Here is a 22928-nt window from a genome sequence, read left to right as displayed (position 1 = left end):
TACGTAATTGATTAACGAGCGCTGCATTTGCGCTCCGAATTTGGTTTCCAAATCACCCGTAGGATTCCCGAGCTCGATGATCGATTGGGAATCGGCATGTCGAAAGTGAAACGACAGAAATAATTTACACGAAAATAATTGCAACCGGAGCTTTACAATCGGGCGTAAAACGCAATGGAGATGCGATTTCGTCTCGTTTGCATCGCCATATATCCGAGACGCGACCATCGGTCGCCTCAAGTGCCGATGATCAATGTCCAATCAAAACAAAATAAAGATCCGTACACGTGCTATCGGCACGTCGCCAAATCGCCATATATCTCGTGTGCCGACAAAAGGAACAATAATGGCGCGTCAAGTGCCACCGAACATCGGGCGGTTGAATAATTCACGATCTGCCTCGCAATTGCACCTATGCATTATTCGCAGCCCGAGCCTGCTATTATGCAAGAACGGAGAAATGTCGCAGATATTCCGTCAATATTTCAAACCCGAAATTCATTTTTCCGATAACGCATTAAAAGTTTGTGCACATTGACTCGATCGTGAAACGTGAAGTCGTTGCGCGAAAAATCTCTCTTCTTCTTCCTCCTCGATCAAATATTAGCTGTACCGTAACAATATCGCTACACGATTGAAAGAAACGTCGAGCGATATTCACGAGTGAAGTCCGCTTTCAAATGAATAGTGGTATTGATAGCTTTCTAAATTTAAGCGGCCTGCCTATCGATATGTTCCTGACAAATTCGCTTTTTTTACGGTCCCAACGTTCTATGGCAACAAACGTATCGATACTCGAGGCATGCTTGTTCGAGCCTCGGCAGTGTTGCGTTTTACGTTCGTAGTAAGAGCCGTATATTTTCGCGGGAGCGTTTCGCAACGTAACTGTCTGCCGCGTTGGAGACCTCATTCTCACCGTAAAACACGGTTTTATTTGTGTATAGCCGTTTTCCGGCGAGCGCAGCGGTGCGTGGCAGTTTGCCGATACGATTATGACAAATTTATCTGCGATAAAACGCACACGCGCGCACGACGGCGTCATCACCGCGTTTTCCCGACCATCTCCGTCAGCCTCGTTCAGCCGCGCGTTTAACGCGCGAATCCACAAATCACGCTCAATGTCAACAGGATGCTGCCTGCCAATGATGACAATGACAACCCCGCCGTTTTCGCGATCTCCGAATTAATTCAACGGCACGAAAGCAAGCCATGATCATCGTCATGATGCATCGCGCAGTATCGCGAAAAAGTGCGCATAACTGTGAATCACCGTCTGAAATATAGAACGGCGGCGCTTTCGTAACGCGTGCATGTACTCGATGCTCGAACGGTCAAAGTAGAAAAACGACGAGCCGAGGCGGAAGTGGAAAAAGACAAGACGCATCGTATACCGAAGCACATGGAGTAGTTTCCCATCGCTGAACTATCGTTTATATAGGGAAACGATTTACTTTGTCGGGCTCGATGGTGCGCTGTTGCCCGCCAATTTTCGGAGCACAGGATACCTCACATCATCTTTCCTCTTCGTCGGTCCTCCTTCTTCCCCTCCTTCTCCTTCTCCTTCTCCTTCTCCTTCTCCTCCTCTTCCTTTTTCTCCTACCCTATCCTCCTCCCCTTGCTTCTCCCGTTACGACACAAGCTTACGACACAGCACAATCGTGAGGAGCGATGAACGACCACCGCGTGCACTGCTCCTCTCGGTACCGCGATCTATCCGATGACCGGTCGATCGAGGGCACGATCCTCCACACGATCCTTCGCGCGAGCCACCCTCTCACAGCCTGGTCGCGTGCGAACGCACTGCGTTATGGCGCCACGTTCCGCGATCAGCGACGGTACGACGAGCACCACGACGCGTACGAATTTCCATCGCTGTCGGCTTTCGCGAACCAGCTGGACCGATTCTCACCGGACGGGAACACCGCGCGCGACGTGAACAACGACGTTGAGTCGCGATCACGACGACGATCGACGAGCACGTCGTCGACGACGACGATGGCCGGCAAACGCGAGGACCCTCTTCCGCCGCGCACGATTCGTCACCACCGACGACGATGGTGCGAGCACGACGTTCTCGTGGACGCCGCCAGCGCCGTCGCGCAGCCAGTCGATGAAGCGTCGAGGGAGAGCGAGCGAGAACGACTGACGCGGACAGCGGAAACGGGGAGCAGCAGAGAGCGGAGCGGCGAGCGGCGCGGAACGAGTCGCGCGCGCACGTTTTACGTCTGCGTTGCGGAGCGGAGAGCACGCGTTCCCGAGAGCCGTCCGACGGAGAGGACCGCCATGGGGAGGCTGAGCGCGAAATCACCGGAGAAAGAGAGAGAGGAGGAAATTATGTCGGGCGGCACGTACGCACGCAGAAATGTAGAAATGCACGCACATAGGGACGAAAAGGCCGAGGGACGAGTTTTTCGTCCGCGCCGTGCGCGTTTTCAGTCGCTTGCCGCGCGCTGCGTCGCGGCGCTTTCGACGCTCTCGGGACGCCCACCACCTGTGATGTACCGACCACCCTCCCGGTGGGGTGGTCGCTCGTCCTTCTTCCGCCACCAGCGCTCAGAGGAGGCGTCCTGCCGCGCGCGTGCTCGTTCTCCACCACCCCTCCGCTCGCTTCTGCCACCTCTTCGGTCTTCGTCGCTCTACCCTTTCGCCGTTCTTTCTCTCTTGCGTCATTTGAATCCGACCGTGTACAGGGCGAAACATTTATCTCGACGGTTTTGAATAACTTCACCGTCGCGCGATTTCAACGCGATTTTTCTTCCCCGCGGCGGCACTGCTCGAGGTGGGAGGGAGAGGATCGCGCGGACGACGCGATCGTAATGAATATTTCGAGGATTCGTCTTCAAAGGAGACTCCGGGAAAAAGATATTGCATTACACCGAGAACTTAATATAGTTTAAAAATGGTGCAGAGAATTGTGACTCTCTCCGCGCCTCGCTCTCCAATTTACCGCCAAGTAAACACTACGTATAGTAGGCTCGAGAGGATCCGCGCCTCCGTTCAAGAGGAATCATAAATCCCATCAATGTCGGAAAGATGAATAGAAACTTCATAAAACATCGCGCGCGTTGTAACGCGATATTCGATCCGCCGAGACGCCAAGGCAAAACGACTTGCGGATGGCTTGAGGAAAAACAAACGATTCTTTTTTTAAGGTTTCCGGCAACGGAGTCGAGGATGTATCTCCAATATAGTCTGGCACATGAGAGAACAAGAGAGACCAAGAAAGAGAGAGAGAGAGATATGCGTGGACAGGCCTACTCCCGTAGTACAAATGTTATCGTTCGATCTGCCGCCCCTAGTACTCCCCCACGGTGCCGAATGCAAACGTTTGTTTTCGCAATCCGCGGGACGCGCAGCCGCACGTTTAGGGCAAAAAAGGTGGGATCTGGCGAAGCATGGTTTATCGAACCGGAAGCAGATGCTCGCACCGAAGATGAAGGGCGAGCAGCACCTACATACTCTCACCGCGGCCATCGTCGTCGCGAAGTCATAATCGGCTCGAATCCGCGCATTTCGATAACACCGAGTGCCGAGAGAGAGGGATTGCTGCAACGCGTGCGAGAATTCGATTAATCTTCCTCTCTTTCTCTTTCGTATTCAAAAAATTATAACTGGATGAGGTGTTACAGCGCAGCATCGATCGTTATGTTCGGATGGAGAATCGATTCCTACATCACTGTTGATCCCGCATCACCACGTGACATCCATAGATCATTTTTTAATCAATCGACGCTTTGTTTTTATTTTATTTTATCGCGTTTCAATTTGACTGTCGAGAAAAGCTCCGCTTGATTTCATTACGGATTAAGCGCTTCAGGTCGCCGCGATGATCGCGGCGTTAGCACGTGCATACGTGATGCAGATAACGTTGATCTATTTTCGGGGGATGGTGCGCGGGATCGACGGGACGCGTCGATACGGTAAAACCGCGAGTTGACGGCGGCTAAGCGCATTAGCCGGGAAAATTACGGTCCCGAGGCCGCAGAGAGCATAAGGAGGACCGACCGGTGGAACGTGTAACCGTAAATCGCGATAATGGCGCAGCGGGAATCGCATCTTTTTATTCGGTCGTCGCCTAGACGGCGATGACCCCTTTCTCGTTCTCTCTCCTTCTCATTCTCTTCCTCTCTCGTTCTCTCTTTCCCGCTCGCGAAATCCACGATGCACCGAAAATTTAGAGTCGTTCTCTAATAGATTTACGAAGTGAGGAGAGCGCGACTCCATTTGTCTCGCGCACCTAATTAGCACTCGTGTAAACTAAATAAAGTCCCGGGATTTACTGGACGACGCCACGCGTCGTCTTATACCGGACACTCGATCTTACAAATAGACGCGAACTCGCTTGTCGCGAGTTGCCGTACGTTCAGCGAAATATTTGTCGTAATGAAGAGTGGAACCGCGTAAGGAACAAATTTTAAGGGACCCGGTTTTCAGTTTCGACGATCGTCGGAAGAGTCGCAGCCACAGAGATTTTCATGCTTCCCACGAAAATCAACGGAGCTTCGCGTCACGCATTAAACTTGCGGAATGTAAAGTCATACGTTGTTAGATTACGAGCTACTTTTAGATGCGCTTTGCTCGAATGGAGATTTCGCCCGGAGCTTGCGGAGCGGCGGAATTTAATATCAAAAATCGAAAGAAAAGCTCGCGCGCGGCTTCAGATTTATCTCCGCGATTGCAATCTCGCGCAGCTGTGCCCGGCCTTGACCCATAAGGAAAATTCTGAAACGACGAAGCGCCGCGCCGTAATGGACGCATCTATATTATGTTTGACGTCGATCGCTCAGGCAGCGAGCGCTCGATCGTGCATCAACGCGATGCTGTTATTAAGTGCGTGTGCAAATAAATTGAGTTCTATCCCTGCATCTCGGCACGCTGAAACGCCGTTGTCACGTTCATGCACACACGGGCAGACGTGTGTACGTGCGTGTGCAGCCCGTGAGTCATCTTGGAATTTTCTGCGCTGTCGTAACTGTTCAAATATACAACCCGCTGCTTGCAGACAAGTATTCAGCACGCATTTCGGACGAAAGCTGCATGACGTATTTTTTTATTATTCTTGTGTTCATTTTTTTTAAATAATTTATATATATTTTTTGTGATTTAGATAACTCAAAAACTCGCTATTTCTCTCTGAGTAATCTATCAAAGCAAAGAACAGTTTCGTCTCACGTTAAGCGGTTATTACATAACACGATGGCCGGCCTTCCTCGGACACATTGAAATGCAGCTGTCGGCGAAATTTTTAGCGCGCAACACCGTGCAAAGTGAGTAAACCTCGGTATTTACTTACGCGCGTTTCTAATCTCGCTTCGTACAAGGCAATAAAATTCCTTTAAAGTAGCGTATTCCGTGCCGAACATTGCGCCGTCTTGCCGTCATCCGGCCGACGTGCTTTGAGAGCGGGGATTTAATTAAAATATTCCGTGCGCTTTCCATACCGGCACGCACGCGCCCGCACGCTATGCAAACGTTCCTTTCCTTTCCAAGTACACAATGTGCGATCCAGCATCTCCAGGAGCAGCTCGCGGAGAGATCGATCGCAATCATCTTCTCGTGTTCGCCCCTCACGAGCGGCGATTATTTCGATCGGTTCGTTACGCTGATGTCACCGAGAGCAAAAAGATCGACGGGCGACGATAATAAAAATGACGTTCGTATCTATTTACTGCCAGGAAAACGTCACAACGTCGTCAGGGCGTCGTCATAAATTTTTGGCAGGGAATCAACCGACTGCACGAAGACCGACGACGACGGCGAGCGTGGTCCACGCTCGATTCCGCTTTGCACGCTCCATACACGCCCGTACCTCGTTTCATTCATCATGGTTCATTTGATCAAGCCCACGCGGCTTATGGCCGCGTTTCGCGCGAATCGTGCGCACATCACGGCCATGGAATGCTTCCAAAAGCCGTTTGGGGAACGTAGCACGAGGCCAGTGCCGGCCGAAAAGAGCTTATCGACCATTACCGGAAATTTTCGCTGACGTACGTACGCGTATGTACATACATACATACGTGTGTACGTATATTCGCGGTGAATCCCGCGGGATCTCATTCCCATAGTGCGCGTGCACGTCGTCGTTGCGGCCTGCGCTAATGAGCATTCCGATATTTTCCCTGCTCTCGCCCACTCCCGCGGCACGAGCGTGATATGCAATAAGAAGTATGCAGATTGCAATGCACGCGCGCTACAGTTTCGTAATCTCGCGTGCATATTGTTGGACATGATTACCATCACGAGGTTCACCCTTCTTCTGCGAGATGGTAGATTCGCGCGTTTCATGGATCTTGACCTGTATGTAATATCGCTTGTTTTGGGAAACAAGCAAACAGTGGGTTTTATTGTGCACGTATTTTTTCCCACGATCCGCGCATATTTCGGGCACTTTTGGACAACGCTGCAATTTTTAAATATTGACCTTTTGTAAATGTATTCATCTAATTGATTTCGCTTAATTAAATTTCCATATTGGTTTCGGTGGAATAATAAATTCGCAATAATATTAATTACACGTATATTTTCGCGTTTCGCGGAGGGCACGCGCACTCGCTACTCGAGTGATCAGTGATTAAACTTTATTACTGGCGGCCGGTGTGCACGGCACCGTTCGCACGTACGATTCATACCCGCGATTTCGAAACTGCGATTAAACACGTAGGGGGACACGACGTGACATTAAAGACAGCTTCGAACTTCTGCAATCTGCTCGTCACTCGTCACAATTTCGCGAGGATACAGAGTGCCGTAATAAGCGCAAGTGCAGCGCACATTCTCTCTCTTTCTCTTTTTTTTCAAAATCATGTCGACGCGAAATCGCCTCGCCCGTCCATCGATCGACAGATGCACCATGCTTTCTCTCTCGCCCTCTCTTCCTCTCTTTTTTATATATGTATACATTTTGAAATGTTCCGCGTAATGCTTGGAGAGCCGATTGCGACAGCGGATGTTGGAGCGCGCCGGCACAAAAATAGCTGACAGATAGCCGACTGAATGGTGTTACTGCTGCGGTGGCCCGTAGATTACCGCGCAGGCCGGCGAAACTTCGTTTTTGACAGACAGGCCTGTTATTACTGTCACTCCGACCCCCTTCGCGGGGACCCCATCGGCAGCGGCAGCGTTAATCCTTTCGTCACCGTGTCCTGCGCCCTGTCAGCGTCCGTCGAATTACTTTAATGAGGAATTGTGCACGCCATGCGTTGAATATCGCCGTCGCCTGCCTGCCTGTTCTCCCCTCATCCCATCCGCCTTCCCGTTCCCCGCCGTCGCGATCTCTCACATTGACTGCAGTTTAATTAACTTTTTAACACGCTGCGCCGCGTCCTGCCGTTTTATCCCTCGTTCTGGGCTACCGAACGCGTCCCATGATTTTCCCCGGCAAAGCCGACAGTGTGATTCGTGCCATCCTTAAAAGGAGCAACTGCGTTTCTTTTGAAGCTCGAATATTTGGATGACGAAGTGCACCGCGTCTTACGCGATAAAAACCTTAGTGTTTCCTGTACGCAGAAGACTGCTCCGCAAGAAAACGTGTCTAGTGCTTCGCGGAACGACAAATGCAGAAAGAATTTGTTCAATCTCGAAATCTGCCGATTGCGAAAGATGTGGAATATTCATTTCCAGATTGGAGACTAAGTTAAGGTAAATTAAATCGATCGCTGTATAATATAGTAAAGGCAGGAAAAAGAGCAATCGTAATTCCTTTCAGAATAATAATGACCGGTAACTGTAAATGTAATTTTGCAGCTGTTTTTTTTCGATCGGGATTGGACAAGTCTTTTGCACAAGGCGCACGCGGTTTGCATCTACTTAGCATCGAGTATGTACATAATAATCCTTGTCCCGAAATGATCGGGCCAGATATGGAGTTATCGCGTGCGAGTTGAATTCTGCGGCCTTTTAAGGCGGCGTTCCTCTTTTTTTCCCCGCTGGTTTGTCGGTAGCGCGAATCGAATTAAAATTCCGCAGCGCCGTTACAACCCTCGTGCAAGAGTCTAAAGCAATGCCGAGTGAGGGGTGAGAATATATACCGTGCGGCATTCCACGTGCTTGCGTGACTACGAGAGTTTCAGGGTCGTTTCGAAGGCAAGCTAGCGGGACTGAATTGCTCTTTCTTTCACCCTCGCATTGTTGGTAGCGTACTTAGCCACCACTTACTTACCAAAAATCCACGTTCCATATCATGACTTTAGTAATGTGCTCTTACGATCTCGAAAAGCGACTGCGATTCTCGCCGGTGCGATTCTGCGCCACGTACCTGACTTACTCGTACTCCGTCTGAAGAAGACACACTCTGCGCATCAAAGCGGCACATTTACATCCCCCATGTTCATCGGGAAAAGCAATTTACAAACATTACAGCAACCACCATCAACACCCTAAGCAAATGCACGTTGCTCGTTACATTTTCACGTTACGTTCAGGCTGAAGTTTACGTCTCGTCATCGATTACCCATGTTACCAGGGGGAGAGAAATAGTAACGCACGCGTGATCGCTTCGATTACGCTTTCCATCTCGCCGTCTGCCGATGGCAAAAGTAACGACACCCGCTCGAGAGAGGGAAGTTCGCGGCGGTCCCCAGACGTCGTCGTCAATCGGGGAACGAGGTTCTTCCTTGGGCGACGATTCTTCCCGCCCGAGGAAAGTCCCGACAAGTTCCGCGGACTCGTTACAGGCTTGAGCGAGGAAGACGAACGGCGCGGCGAGTGTTTGCCTTTCGCGAGCGGGGAGAGAAAGTTCCGGGTAAATTCGCCTCCTTTCGCCCGCGGCCGGGTCGGTGCTCCCGCCATCGTCTAAGAAGGATCGATTCGTCTAAGGGCAACAGCTATCCGTTAACGGGACGGAATAGCCTCCGGGGAGAGATCCTGAACCGTGCAGCGCGCAGACACACACACGCATATACAGAGAGATAGACACACAGAGTACGGCCCGTCGACCGGCTCTAGAACGCGACGTGGTGTGGCGCGCGTCTCGCGCCCGCCAACCCGCCCCCAAAATTAATGCCTGTCCCTGGCAGTAACTTATCCACCGTGCCGGTATATTATGGTACACGATCACCATTCGCTGACGAATGGCCGACTATCTCGCCGAGAAAGGCCTCGCGCCATTTCTCTGCGCGCTCGCTTCTTTCCCGTCTGCTTAGGGGTAGTCTTCGGGGGTGAGTTAACGTAGCGGAATGCGGGGAACGTTCCCGAGAGCTCCTGGTGCGCTCTAATGGGCGCAGTGGCGTGTCCATATTGCCGCAATGTTTTTTCTTTTAATGAACAAACGTGTTTCGTGTGTTTCGTTTCTTCTTTTTTTTTAGATACGCTCCTCGCTATTTCGGAGCTTATCCGATCTGCGGGAAAATGCAGTGCCATGAGAAAAAAGGGGTCACGTGGGGGCGCGCGGTATTAAGTTACGAGTTTCTTCTTAACCCCAATCCCGGTGCAGCGCGTAGAAACGCAGGAGAATATTTCAATTAACTCGCCGTACGCAAACACGGCGTTAATGTTTGCCGTCGGTGTGTTTCATAATACGATCCCCCCGCTTTGTTGTTTTTGGCGCTATGAAACAGAATAGCGCTGGCTTCAACGTCGCTCGTTAAAACGCGTCAGTTCGCGCGCGTCTCACGTCGACGATTCGTGTATACGACGTTGTTAGTCATCGCGCTGTTCGTGGAAGACGATATTTTCGCCCTCTCGCGTTCCCGTCTTTTTCTGCAACGTCGCGCGGCTCAGCTCGAGACAGGCATTGTCTCGATGCGATTCCACCACCGTCATGGAAACCCCACCGCATCGAAACTCTATCGCGCACCGGCGAGGCTTGTTGTTTCGGCGGGATTACGGCGAGATGCTCTCCGATAATACACGCAGCATAAAAGCGACGTCGAACGTAAAAGCGCGGCTGCCCACCCCGTCGCGGCTTGATACCCATCGACAAACATATTTACTGCAGTCGCCTGTCAGAAACGGCGCGCCTTATCGTGCGCCGCGGACACTTTTGGGAAACTCCCAGTTGTTGATATTGGCGTTAAATTCTCACGCGCAAGAAATCCATCCCGTTCTACCGAGAGATCGCGATTGGCGATGCAACGGATTCGCGGCATTACTCGTTCGTCTCGCGCGGAGCGAAGCCACCCCCTGAAATCCGCCGCGCGCCGGGACACGCCGTTTATCGGGTTGCTGGGAATAAAAAAATCCCCGATAGAAAGCCCCGTGGAAACGGGCGATTCGGGAACAAAGAGCCCCACCGCCGTTGCTTCGTTCAACTACCCCAGCGTAGGCATTAAATAATCCGCACGGTGGCCGCACATAAAGTATGATTAACGGTCGCGCCGATATACAGCGCCGTCGTTGCTTGCACGCGTCCGGGCGGTTTTCGTCACGCGCGCGGTTTTCCTTAATGCTGCGGCGTGTTTTTCCTCGGTGGTGGCTAGTGGTGGCTTGGGGTTGTTGCGATAGGTCTCGACGTGTGTCCGCGTAACCGCGTCTGCATTCCTTTGCCCTCTGCCCGCGAGCAGGCTTCTCTCGCCGAATGCCTAATTCACGCATCACCAGCAAGCACCGGAGCCCTCGCGACGATATCCGCTCGCGTTCTTCGCACGCCAGATCAAGCATGCTACCTCGATCATATTATTCTGCCTGGACTCCGCATTTAGACCGCGCACCGATCCCAGAGATGTTGGACAATTGCGGATGATTAATGAGCGTGCGACAAGTGGAACGATTTCAAGACTGATGATTAAGGAGCGCGCATCTTATTTTGCTTCCTTGGGACCTGTCCACGTGAAATGGAAATAACGCGCATATACTAATAAATGCTGATAATACATAACTTATACTAATTAAAAATAAAAGGAATTAGTGAAATTTTCGAGTTATTTTTTGTAACGTTGCTGAATTGACCTAAAATCCTCATTATATCAACGTTATTTCCAGATGACGAAAGCCACACAGAAATAAGCGGTTCCTCGCAATCCCATAATAACTTCCGTTCCGAGTCACGGCGTAATTTACCGTCAGTCGTAAAAAAGTAGGATTGGACCACGCGCACGATGAACGAACCGCGGTGATAGAGTTTTACAAGTGCGCAAAGCACCGCTAATCTCCTTTTCTTGGACGAAGACCATGAAACACGAGAAAAAGAAACGAGATACGCGCGCGCGAGTGTGATCTGACCCGCACCACGAACGTGAGTAACGACCCGTAATCGAATGGATCTTGTTTCGATCTCGCTCTCGCGATCTTGCCCGAGATTCTCTTCGTACTTTACTCACTCGGCTCTAATCAAATACAAGTGTCCGCGAAATACAACCGTCCTAATTGGTGAATTAGGGCTACATCTCGCGTAACATTTCCGAGCAAACTGATAACACGTCGCAAAGTGCATCGAAAATATTGCCGGACGCGAGTGGAAGCCCGCAACAACTGCGAGATACAAACTCGGCAGGAATTTTCTGAATGTCTCAATAGAAACGACTGTTTACACTTGAATCGCGCTACGCTGGCGGAATTCCAAGTTGCATGCCAATAATCGATAGTCCTTCATGCGCCTCGCAATCCGAGACGCTTGAAACCCATCCTGTTTACGTAACCCGACTGAAAATCATCTCAAAAATCGATGCCAGTCTCGGCAAGCTATAATTACGCCCTTTCGGGCGTTCTCGAGCGTTACGCGTTACGGCAACGCCGCGCGGGTATATATTTGCGTCCGCGTTGCGTCACGTCAAAATCACCCCGTGCCGAATGTAATCCCCCTCGGTAATTAACCGTCGCGCATCTTGAGCACTTTCAGCGAGCGATGCACCGGAGCATTCGTAATTAACCGCCGCGAACGAACAAAGTTAAACGACCGAGCCTCGACGCGGTCCCAAGCGCGCGCTAACGTTCGTCGAGCAAAGTCGGTCGATCGGCCTAATCGTAAATTCACCGCGAACGAACGGCCCCGGCAGGGCCAATAATCGTTTCACGGTCACTGTAACCGTGGAAATTGCCTCGGTCCGGTCCATCGTAATTACAATCGCCCGTTACATCAGCTTCCCCATCGCGCGGCACCGACACCGATGACGTAAGAACAACGCCGCGTTTATGACGGTTTTCTCTCTCGGCAACGGGATACCGCTATGAATCTTCATCTCTCTCTCTCTTTCTCTTTCCCTTCGCATCCTCTCGCTGTCGTGGCAAAATGCCGGCGAGAAAAATTCATCGTCCCATTGTGACGCAAATCTACGCGCTTCCGATGCACCGACGCGCCTCGTCGCTGCACAAATGCGCCCGACTATTTGCATCGCGACCCACTTGCCTTCGCAGGTTCGCTATCGTTACGGCTGCAACGTGCTCGCGATAGTGCACCGCGTCACCATTTCTCACCCAGGGAGAAATCTTCGGGAAAAACTCGCGCGCGTAAGTGCTCCTTTTTCGTGGGATAGCGCCAGCATCCCGGGAGAAACTATCCTAAAGTGCCATTTGTCAAGCGGAAAATTTTTCGGCGAGGATATTTCGGCCTTCTCGGAACAGTGCAAGCTTGTGTACCTACAAGCTCCGCCGTAATAAATCTCATCATGGAATTATAGAAAATTAAGTGCCGAGTCCAAAATAAGGCTTACGAGGGTTGTATCTATTTCCACGCAAACTTGCGAACATTTGCAGAACCAACTGATTCGCCAACTGATCGATTAACGTTTGCGATATTCGAGACGGCTTGATTAATCCAACTGTCGTCTTCTCCTCGTGTTCCTTCGGGACACCGGTCACGATTGAATCTCGAGCAATCGGTTCCGAATCTCATTCTTAATTCTATCACTCCACACGTCTGGCGGTAATTGTTTTCCGCTCGCTTCCGCTTCCCATAGAGCGGAGCCGATTGAACCACGTGTGCGCGATACCAGAGAAGCGCGCGCGCGTTATCGGGGCCTCGCTTTAACGACGACAATTTACGCCAGTTAGAGCGGGTCACCTGCGCACCTAAGCGAGAAACTTCCTGAGCTCCTGGAGCATCCTGGACGCCACCACCACCACCACCACCACCCACCACGCCGGCCTGTATTATAGATGTACACGAGTCCGGCCCGAACGGTCCGCCGCACCCGCCATTTATCTGGTGGGAGACATGCATAATGCAACACGAGGGCGGACGAGGAGGAAGGCGGGGTGGAGGAACGGCTTGCTGCGGTGGGTGGCGATTCTGGGAGAAGTATAGGCGATAGGGTATGACCGGGGAGTATGGGTACGCGATAGTAATGGCCAAGTTACGCCATTGTGCGAAGTTTCGTTGCACCGGGGTCCTGCGTCGGATAGTGAACGGGGTTTTCGGACGATGTGTGTGTGTGAAAGAAAGAGAGAGAGAGAGAGAGGTCTCTGGTGAAAAAGGGGGTCAGAAAAGCGAGCAACCAAACCAGCCAGTCGCCAGGACCAGGCGCGGAAAGCGAGCGGAAGAAGAAGGATGTGACGACCGCGCTGGCGGCTGAAGCAGGAGGGACAGCGTGCTGCGCGACCGGAAGCGGAAGCTCGTGCAGGCGCCACCGGAAGTGACCTCGTAATTCTCTCCCTTGCAATCCCTCCCTCTCTCCCTCCCTGCCCGCGAGGCAGCCTCCTTCTCGTCGCTACTGTTCCTCGGCATTGCCGCGATCTACCATCGCTACACCATCGTCCCGTTCGTCCATCCAGCCATCAAGCTTGAATTATAGGCCGGCACCCCGAACCCTTTTGTCTATGCTTTTCCTGTCGAGGATTCGAGGCGTCCCACCCGACGTCCTTCCTGCGGCGTTTCCGATTTTCGTTCGCTTTTGTTTCGTTTACGATTATCCGTCCGCATTGCGTCACTTCCTACCCACATCGCACGGATTATCAATCTAATCATTACACGGAGACATTCGTCGTTTCTCACAGATCTGTACACGGCATTCAAACGGACTCTCTCGTTTCTGACAAACGTGCTTCAATCAAAGCCGGGACACGATAAACAGTATGAAATTATCGCGAAAGAAAGAGCGATCTCAGGAGAAACGAAAAGAGAGAGGGCGAGAGGGCGAGAAACTTTCTCGAAGTAGAAAGAAACGACGTGATCGTTCATCGCGCATTCTTTCAGTGCCGTTAGATCGTCAGGATTCCGCGCTTTCAGGTAAACAAATTTCGTATCTCCGTGAGGCGCTCCGGAGACCGCTCGGCGCTTTCAGAAACTGCGAAGCTCAGCGATCTTAAATCAAATAAGAAGTCGCTCCGACCGAGAGCGACGAGAAATTTGCCCTCGCGCTCACCCTCCCCCCGCGAGAGCGCAGCTCCCCAGCGGCGGGGGTCGAGCGGGTGAGCGATGGAAAAAGAAACGAGAATTAATTCCTGTTAATTGCTCGGAGCTGAAGTTTGCTGAAAGCGCTTTATCGAATTGAAAGCCTTTCAGCTACGCTCTTTCGAGAGCGCCCGTCCGTCCGTACGTCCGTCCATCTGTTCACTCGTTCGTTCGTTCGTTCATCCGTCCGTCGAATGAAATGCCGAATAGATGTTGCTGTACCCGCGGGCGACGCTCGTTCGTTCGCTCGCTCGCGTACGTACGGTGTGCTCGCTCGATCCAGCGAGACGGAGCACGAAAGGAAGCGAGTGGAAGAGCCTGACCAGCGCGCGTAAGGGCGCGGAGGAGCCGACGGAGCGAGCTTAAACGCCCGGCAATTCGGAGTGCACCGTTGCCTGATTGCATTTAATTACACGTACCCTGCCCCGTGCCCTACCCCTGCGATTGCTGCATTGCGCGCGCCCGCCCGGACGAGCGGCGAATGGATGCCAGGCTTCCGCGAGGTGCCCGCTCGTAACGGCGCTTCAAACCGTTAGACGGACGGCTGTAAACCGTGTATGGTGTACAATACGGCCGCATACAGCCGAATGGCCGCACGCCGAATGTGGGATTGCTGGGGGTGGATCGAATTTTAAATCGTCGGGCATCGCTTGCCGCGGCGATCCCGGCTCCTTTTCAATCAGCTTCGATTTACTCCGCTTTGCTACGGCCGAGAAGCCAAGGAGACCGATTACGTGAATTACCGATTCGCGAACGTCGGGATAGTTTCTTGGCCACATCCGCTGACCTCGCTGACTGTCGCTTTAATTGAATCTGTTTCTTTTTTTTTGTTGTTATGATGTATCTGCCGAGACACTGCAGACCGCAGCGATCGCCGAAGATTGAAGCGACTTTCGCGCGACGTTAATGTCTCAGATATAATGCGATGTAATTTATCGCCTCAGTTTTGCCCCCGCGCCGCGACACCACGCGACATTAATTCCCAACACATGCAGCTGCGCAAGGCCGCGTTACTCTCTCCAGCTTGTCCTCTATCTAATTCTCTTCGAGAATCCCCCCAATTCCCAACAGAGACACTTAGCAAGCGCTAATGTGCCAGGCTAACAGGCGAAAGAGGAGAATACCATAACCTAACGGCATATCTTAGGGCATATCTAGCGGCGATCCGATTAAGTGTCTACCGCGGATGGGCGATAAGCAGGAGATTAATTCCATTAATAACAGTGTCTGCAAAAAGAAGACGTGACGAGATATCGCTACACCGGAGACGTATCGATTTTCTATCGCGCCGGGGGCTTTACTTGTCCCGCCCGCGTAGTATTATCCCCTCATCGATAGTGGTACGGATCAGACGAGGGAACGTTACGTGGAATTTCTCGATCTGCTCGTTTCCTCGAGCCACTTAATTACACGCAGAGAGAACGGCGATGCGAGAGCGTATCGCTACGTACGTTGGATCCACTCGTCGTGAGCACCCGGACAGCCAGTTATCTCGCAACGATGGCCGCCGATACATAATCGCGGAATGGTACCGGGGGTGTACAGTGTCCCATAAGCCTCGGCCTACGTCCTTATCGCGCCTAAGAACTCGTTCGTATCCTGAGGAATATCCGTTCGATTATCCGCACTCGAAACCGACGAAAAGCCGATAATTCATTCCTGCGCACGTAATTTCACGGGGATTAAGATTAAAAAGTTCGTTGACTTAATAAAGTGCACAAGGCGAAGTCACGTAGGAGTTCGCGCCGAGATGACGTTTGCGACCGATCAGTTTGGCGATCTTGGCCGAAGTGCGAGTAGCTTCGATCTGCATTATTGAAACGTGTAAATCTCTCATGGAGATCTAATCGATTTATCAGTCCTCGTTGTAAAGCTGTATGCAAATTAGACCTCTCGAAATTGTTAGAGTGGACGGATTACGGCGTCATACACACCAGCACGTATATATACGTGCCTCTCCTAGGTTTCCCTGTTCGCATCCGTATATAGACGTGAGCGCCCACGTTAGACACATGTTCCGCCTCGCGCAAATAGCATCGCCGTTGCAGTATTCGATTTCGCAGAAGTTATGCAAACCGGCGGATGTATACGCCGCAACCTACCCTGTAGGAGTATCCTCCCGAGGATGCATACGCTTCGAAGAAGCGCGCCGGATTAGCGCGAGCTTGCGGATCTCCAGTTGCACAAAGAGAATGCGAGCGGTCTCGAAATTCGCTACGCTCCGCCTGTGTTCGCCGCGTAATCGCGTTAATGTTTAATTCGTTGCCGCCTTAGCTAATTCGCTCTCTGATAAATAATTTTCCCTCTCCCCTGTCTGCCTCTCTTCCTCTCTCTCTCTCTCTGTCTTCTTTTCTTCGCAAAAAGACCACTTATCGCTGTGCGGCTTAACGTCGTCAAATAAGGTTCGCGTAACGGGAATTACACGGATAACACGAGCTGTTTGCTAAACGTTTTACCTCTTTTTATGAAAAAGTGACTACTTCAGCGAAGAATTCACGTGAGAAGCGCTCTGACGAATAACTAGACCGTAAATTTAGAACTAAGATTCGTGCAGAATGGCTCGAAAATCCTCGTCGCAAAGAGAGAAAGCGTGCCAAAGCTTGTCGGGTCTTATTTTAATAATCGTTACATACGTCTACTAATTGCTTAACGAGCAACAAACGATCTCTGTTCCGTTACTAGACGGTAGGTCTGTGCCGCGACCATAATCGCGCAGTTTCGACCGAGAACAGCCGCGTCGCGGGCGCAGCTGTTTCCCATAAGTCTTTCGGGAAGAATAATACCTTCGCTTGCGTAAGTCTTGCGCTCCTTTTCACCCTGCCTGGCTGGCCATTTCGTCCGAGATGTACGGAACACTTGAATAGTTTTAGGTGCGTATAAGAATGAGTGCGCGGCCTCTAAGATCACGCGCGCGAACGCGTTTCACAGTCGCTTTATTCCGTCAAACGGTTTTCTCGGTCTCTCGCTGGGTATTATTAGCAAGAAGCTCTTGTCACTTGTTACGTGACTATCTTGTAATCTCGTGTAAGATAAAATGCACTGTACGGTGGTATTATCTTCAAATATACAAAAAAATGTAACCACACATGTTTACACACGATTACGCATGCAACATTAAAATTGCGATTACGATATACACACGTGTATCGTAAACATCACGATCACAGACAGGAAATGGGTCGTAGGTGACGAATTAATTTCACAAATAGTCCCCGAAGATCCCGAGGATTCACGAAATTAATTGGAAAAATCCTCGCACGTCGTTCAGCCGCGGTTTGCCTTCCCTAGGGAGTAGGGTAAAGGATGAGCAGGATGGACAAGCGTAGATGGCGGTAGAAGCAAGTGGAAGAACTCTGCTCGACCCTTCGTCCCCGATTTCTCTCCCTGGTCCATCTCCCTGCTCTGCCTCTCTGTCTCTTTTTCTCTTTTATTCTTCCCCTGTCTTTCCGTCTCCTTTCTTTCAGCTATACCGATCGTCCCGAGAGAAACGGAAATCCTTAATTGAAAGCGTCCTCGAGCGAGAGCAACTTTTATAATTCCCCGGTCGATGATTAAAATTAAAAGTCCGGCCGTGTCAGAGGCAGAAAATCGTTGCGCCGGAAGGAGTGAAACGGTAAAAACCCGGGAAGCTTCACGAAAAGAGGGAAGCTGGGAAGAGGAACGAAGCAGGTGGGAACGATCGCGTTACTTTTCTTTCTTTTTTTTTCTTTTTTGCGACGTTCGTTTCGCGCGCAAACTCTTTCACGGACGAGCACCGAGCTAACGAGCGAATCGGCGAAGACAATCGAAACCGGTCCGCGCGCACGTAATCTCGACCCCTTCGAAAATATATGCGGAATATGTAACGACAGGCGAGATACACGCGGAATACATAACGACGCGGAGGGATTCTGGTGACGTTGCATCTGACAGCTACACCAGTCTCCATCCGAGGATTTCAAGTTAATCGAAGCAATAAGAGAAAGGACGACGTAAAAATCAGAGAAGCACCGAGGCCGCTGGAAAAATCGAAGAGAATGTGCCGACGTTTTATGACGGAAGGTCGAGAGATGGTGGAAGAGAACGTTTTTCCATTTAATGGAGCAGCATCCCTCCATAACTTGTGCGGCTCGGAAAAATCGCGGGGTCGAGAAACCTTTCAAAGAAATTCACCGAATTTGTCGAGACTTCTGCCGTCACTGAGCGATGGGGACACCTAAGATGCAACCGAACAGAAATCCACTGAAAAAACGAAGAAAAGCTGCGTCGCGCGCAATTCGAGAATAACATTGGCGATCTGTGCTGATAAGAATGAGAGAAACGCGAGGAACCCGGTGCATTTTTGAAAACGTGCCAAGCTCGAACAATCCCGTCGTATCGGCGAGTGCCAGAAAATTCGCGTCATCGCGCAGATCCGTTCCGCGCCGTTTCAATCTTAAAAATGACAGTGTCGTCTGCAAGAGAGAAAGGTTGCGAATAACACGCGCTCTCGCGCAAACAGCGAACGACACGCAGAAATGATTCCGATATCTCTGACCAGGAGCTGCTGAGCTCAACAACTGCAAAGTTGGAAAGACGGTCGACACAGGAAAATTATTCCAACGTCGAACTTTCCCAAGAAGATATCGATTTCGAATTCATCGAAGAAATTAAGGCTGAATATTCCGATACGTTCCGCATGGGGAACGCAGAGAGCGAGAGAGAGAGAGAAAACTAGAAAGAGACAGAACGGAGAGAGAATATGCACGAGACGCGATCGGAGTACGCTTCCCGTGATGCAATAGCATGGATGCGCGAGAAACCGGAGACATCCATCTCCCTTGACAATCCCTTTTTGCATCTCCCTTTTCCCCCGGCTCGTCTCGTCTCTCGTGTCTCGACTCTGTTCTCCTCCCTTCTGATTCGGTCGCGTTTTGCAATTTATCATCGGTCGATTAATTTATGCCGAGATTCCATCTCCACCCCACCCCCACACCCGTCCCTCGCTTCGACGACAGTGCTTTCCGCCCAGCGTCGCCTGCCTCCCGGCTGGATACTTAGTCAGACGCAGTCTGGCGCGCCATTACGCGCTAAAAGCGAGGACATGATTGCGCGGGAATGCCTGGTATTTTACAAAATAGCATATCCCGGCGGTGGAAGAGGCCAGGTCGGAAGGGAACGATCGAACTTTTGCCCGGAACTGTGAATACCACTCCGCCGGCCGTTCCCATTTCATTTAACTGGCGCGTTTCGGAACTTTCGGAAAAATATCGCGTAATTTATCGAAATTTCTACGCTTATTCACACACGGCAAACCCCCGGCCGCGCCGCCGGATCGTCACGCGCGCGCTCCCGTAAACGTAATCCGCGTGTAAACGTTAACCCGCACCGGCGGCGGCGACGCCGGCGCCCGGAATATCCACTCATTCATACATCAACGTCTATATTCGTCGGATCCGCGCGCGGTCGCATGAATTCGCACTGCAAAAACGAGAAACGCGGATAATAACAAGGTATTAAAAGCTCCGGGCGCGTGGATCGCGCGAAATATTTTTGCGCCGTGTAATCGAATCCCCCTCTTCCCCTCCTCGCCCCCCGTGGACGTCGCACGTCCGCGATAAAATCCAACCGGGCGACGTACACAATCGCTCGTTTCGAATCCTCGAAACCGCTTCAATCGCGTTACTCGTTTGATGATGTGCGCGCGCGCGCACGCTCGCCCTGAAATTCGAAGTTTGAAAGACGAATCGATACATGGAGAGCCCAGCGTTACCGTGGCGAAGGGCAGCACTTCAATGCGACCCAATGGGACCACCGCGTATATACACGCTCTTCCTCATCCCGTCCATTGATTCCATCCCGCTCTCTGTCTCATCCATCAGATCCCTCTCTTCCGCCCCTGTCCCACCGGTTTTCGCCCTCGTTCCCTCTTTCGCTGCTTGACAACCGCGTGCACGCTCGACGTAGCATAGAAAACTGTCTCTCTCCGCTCTCGGCAACGTCCAATTAACGTAATTTCGAGCGATAGGCGCATCCATCGATCAGCCCCAACGAAACGAGCGCTCGTCCCTCCGCCTTATCGACATTTCGCGCATTCGGCTTTTTCCGACGTGATGCACCGAGCAAAAATCAGAGTCGAAGGGAACAAGATTTAATTGGTCCGACAAACTAAAAATACGCAGTTAATTCTACAGAACAGAAGTAAACCAAGTGTCGTGTTTCGTATTCAGAGCGCTCGCACGTGCACCAGAGAGCGCATTTACATTGAATGTTTTCGGCATTAAATATCCTGGAACAATGCGAAACTAAAGCTCCATTAGGATAAGCAGCACTTGAGATTAATTAAAAAACGAACACGTTTTACCGTCGCTGCTTATAAGGCTTAGTCTAGGAAAATTGTTCTCGATTATCAAAGGTACGTGACCTAGAAAATGATACCTCTTCTTTTCACGTTTATAATTAAAAAGAGATTACAGGACGGGAAACTACGTGTAACACATCGATGATTACATCTCGGAAGTTAGCTCGTGCAAAAATTCCGCACGGAACGGCAGAAACGACGAGGAAGAGACTGTGCACTTGTGATTGTCGAGTCGAGTGGCTCGACGAGACAATCCGACGACTTGGCGAGGGCAATTAGCAAGTGACGGTTGTCGTCGACGACGTGCAACCACGTGCACCGGAGTGGATTTGCCGAGAGCGTCGCGAAATTCGAAAAACCTCACGGAACATCGGACAATCGAGGAAACGATCGAAAGGCAAGCCGAGACGAGAAACAAAACGTGGAACGACACGAAGGAAAGCGAGAAGTCCCTCTCGCTCGGCGCCGCCTAATTAAGCGTGTTAATTCGTTTTCCTCTCTCCCCTTCGAGCCTTACCTCTCCGGGTGCCAGGGGCAAGGTTAAATGCACAAAAAAGAGAAAGGAAGAGACACGTAGGGAGACACGCGGCTATGTGTACAGCATCGTACGTGCGTGCATCGCGTGTGTACGGAGGGAACACGCGGTATCCCCTTTCCCCTTCCTACCCCCTGCCGCACGTTCGTGCTCGCGCGCGCACGACGCAATTAACGTCTCGAGGTTAATTAATAGGCACGCCACGAGAAAGGAGCCCCGGCGTAGCCAAAGGCGCTGCAGCAGACATTAGGCAAACGAACGTAAACCCGCCCCCGCTGGTACACGTGGCGCCGGATACGTGGGTTTGATACGTATATATGTGCGATAGGTATGTACGTGCGCACGGAGGAAGGATGGACCCACCACCCGTTGCAGACGAGGCAGCGAAAGAGCTATTCCGTAATTACCTCAATGTCGCTCTCTGTGCATAGAGAGAAAGAGAGAGAGGGAAAGGGAGAGAGAAGTGAATGAGAGGGCGAAAGAGAGGGAGAGAGAGAAAGGGAGCGAGAAGAGCGAGGAGGAAGAGACAGACTAACGTCGACTTAAATGCGAAATTGGCGCCGTTAATTCCGCCGAGTATGACGAGTACAATCCCGCCCGCTTCACCCTCGCCCTGCCTCGTTAATGTAAAACTAATTAGACGACGAGGCCGTACTTCTCCGCGCGCGATCGAGGAGGCGGGCACCGACGACAACGAAGACTGAAGCTTCGAAGCTGAAGACGTCACGCAAGACGGGGATAAGATGACGAGGATGTGCATTTAAGCGACGCCGCATCCTTGACTCCTCGCCTCGCCTCGCCTCGCCTCGCCTCGTCGAGTGCTCGATGACGTTGCCGGTTTAATCCGAAAGTGCGCACTTGTAAGATGAATACTACGCGGCCGAATAATTCGAGAAGTAAGATTAAGTAAGGCACCAGATTGAAATTGCTCGCGTTTGCTCCAACTCGATGATTGACGATGTGGGTCTTGATAGACGCGGTGCGCGCGCACTTTGATTATCGCGGCTTGATTTATCGCGCAGTTAATATTAAGTCACACGCCCGCACGTGCCATTAAAAAAGAGTCGACGTTCTTGAAACTAGAACGTCGAAAGTATAAACGCAAATGGTCACATTAGCCTTTGATCTATCAACTTGATGTTGCAATATATTATACATATGTATACTTGCAGTTGACATTTTGCAGAATGGAAATGATAATGAACGAAGATGTTGAGATAGCATAGAGATTTTGATGGTCGCTTGCTCCGCGAGCGATAATATATTTAAAATATTATTTACATGTATACGTGACACAACAGATCGTAAAGTATGCATTCCGGTGAGGTCGGCACCGTGATTGTACATGCAGAATTCATTTGGTTAATTACAATGCGAGTACGGTGCCGTCGTTGCATTAGCGCAAACCTAATTAAATGACGAGGACATATACGCACCTTCATGTCTATTACGCGAACGAACGTCAAGATATTATTTCAGACAATATTGCATTTGCGTAGTGAAGTAGTGAAATAATGGAAAGAGCACGCAGAATAATCAAACGGTCTGTGTCATTCGTAAACATCATCTAAATCTCGCGGAACATTCGCAGCTCCAGTTTCTCTCGCTGCGAGTTGATGAAGAAATTTCAAATTGCAAGTACTCGCCGAGTATAGCTGATAGCAACATTAGATCGTTGACACGAGTACTCGCGTGTATGTTCGCAATTGTAAAATATAGTATATACATCGCTTTTGTGCCGCTCATAATCACGCGGAGTTAAATGCAAAATTAGCCTCGTTATGTGGCCCACTAAGAGAAGTACGAACTCT

The 22928-nt window shown here is 51.0% G+C and overlaps 1 protein-coding gene across 7 annotated transcripts in view; it reads right to left on the bottom strand.

Annotated features, from left to right (window-relative positions):
- LOC105280652 overlaps positions 1 to 22928 on the bottom strand; it is a 379732-nt gene that overhangs the window by 242186 nt on the left and 114618 nt on the right. Inside the window, exon 1 of one of the 7 annotated variants that reach the window (XM_011341378.3) lies at positions 1392 to 2327. The exons of 5 other annotated variants lie outside the window; for them this stretch is intronic. The gene's annotated coding sequence lies outside the window, so the exon portion shown is untranslated. Of the gene's footprint in view, positions 1 to 1391; positions 2328 to 22928 lie in introns of those variants that run through there. One more of the 7 variants, XM_011341369.3, reaches the window with a different exon arrangement.

The sequence above is a fragment of the Ooceraea biroi genome, chromosome 4 (genome assembly GCF_003672135.1).
Source record: "Ooceraea biroi isolate clonal line C1 chromosome 4, Obir_v5.4, whole genome shotgun sequence".
NCBI classification, from domain to species: Eukaryota; Metazoa; Arthropoda; class Insecta; order Hymenoptera; family Formicidae; genus Ooceraea; species Ooceraea biroi.
The sequence above is the reverse complement of the archived record's forward strand: the minus strand, read 5'-3'. Positions and strand labels throughout refer to the sequence as shown.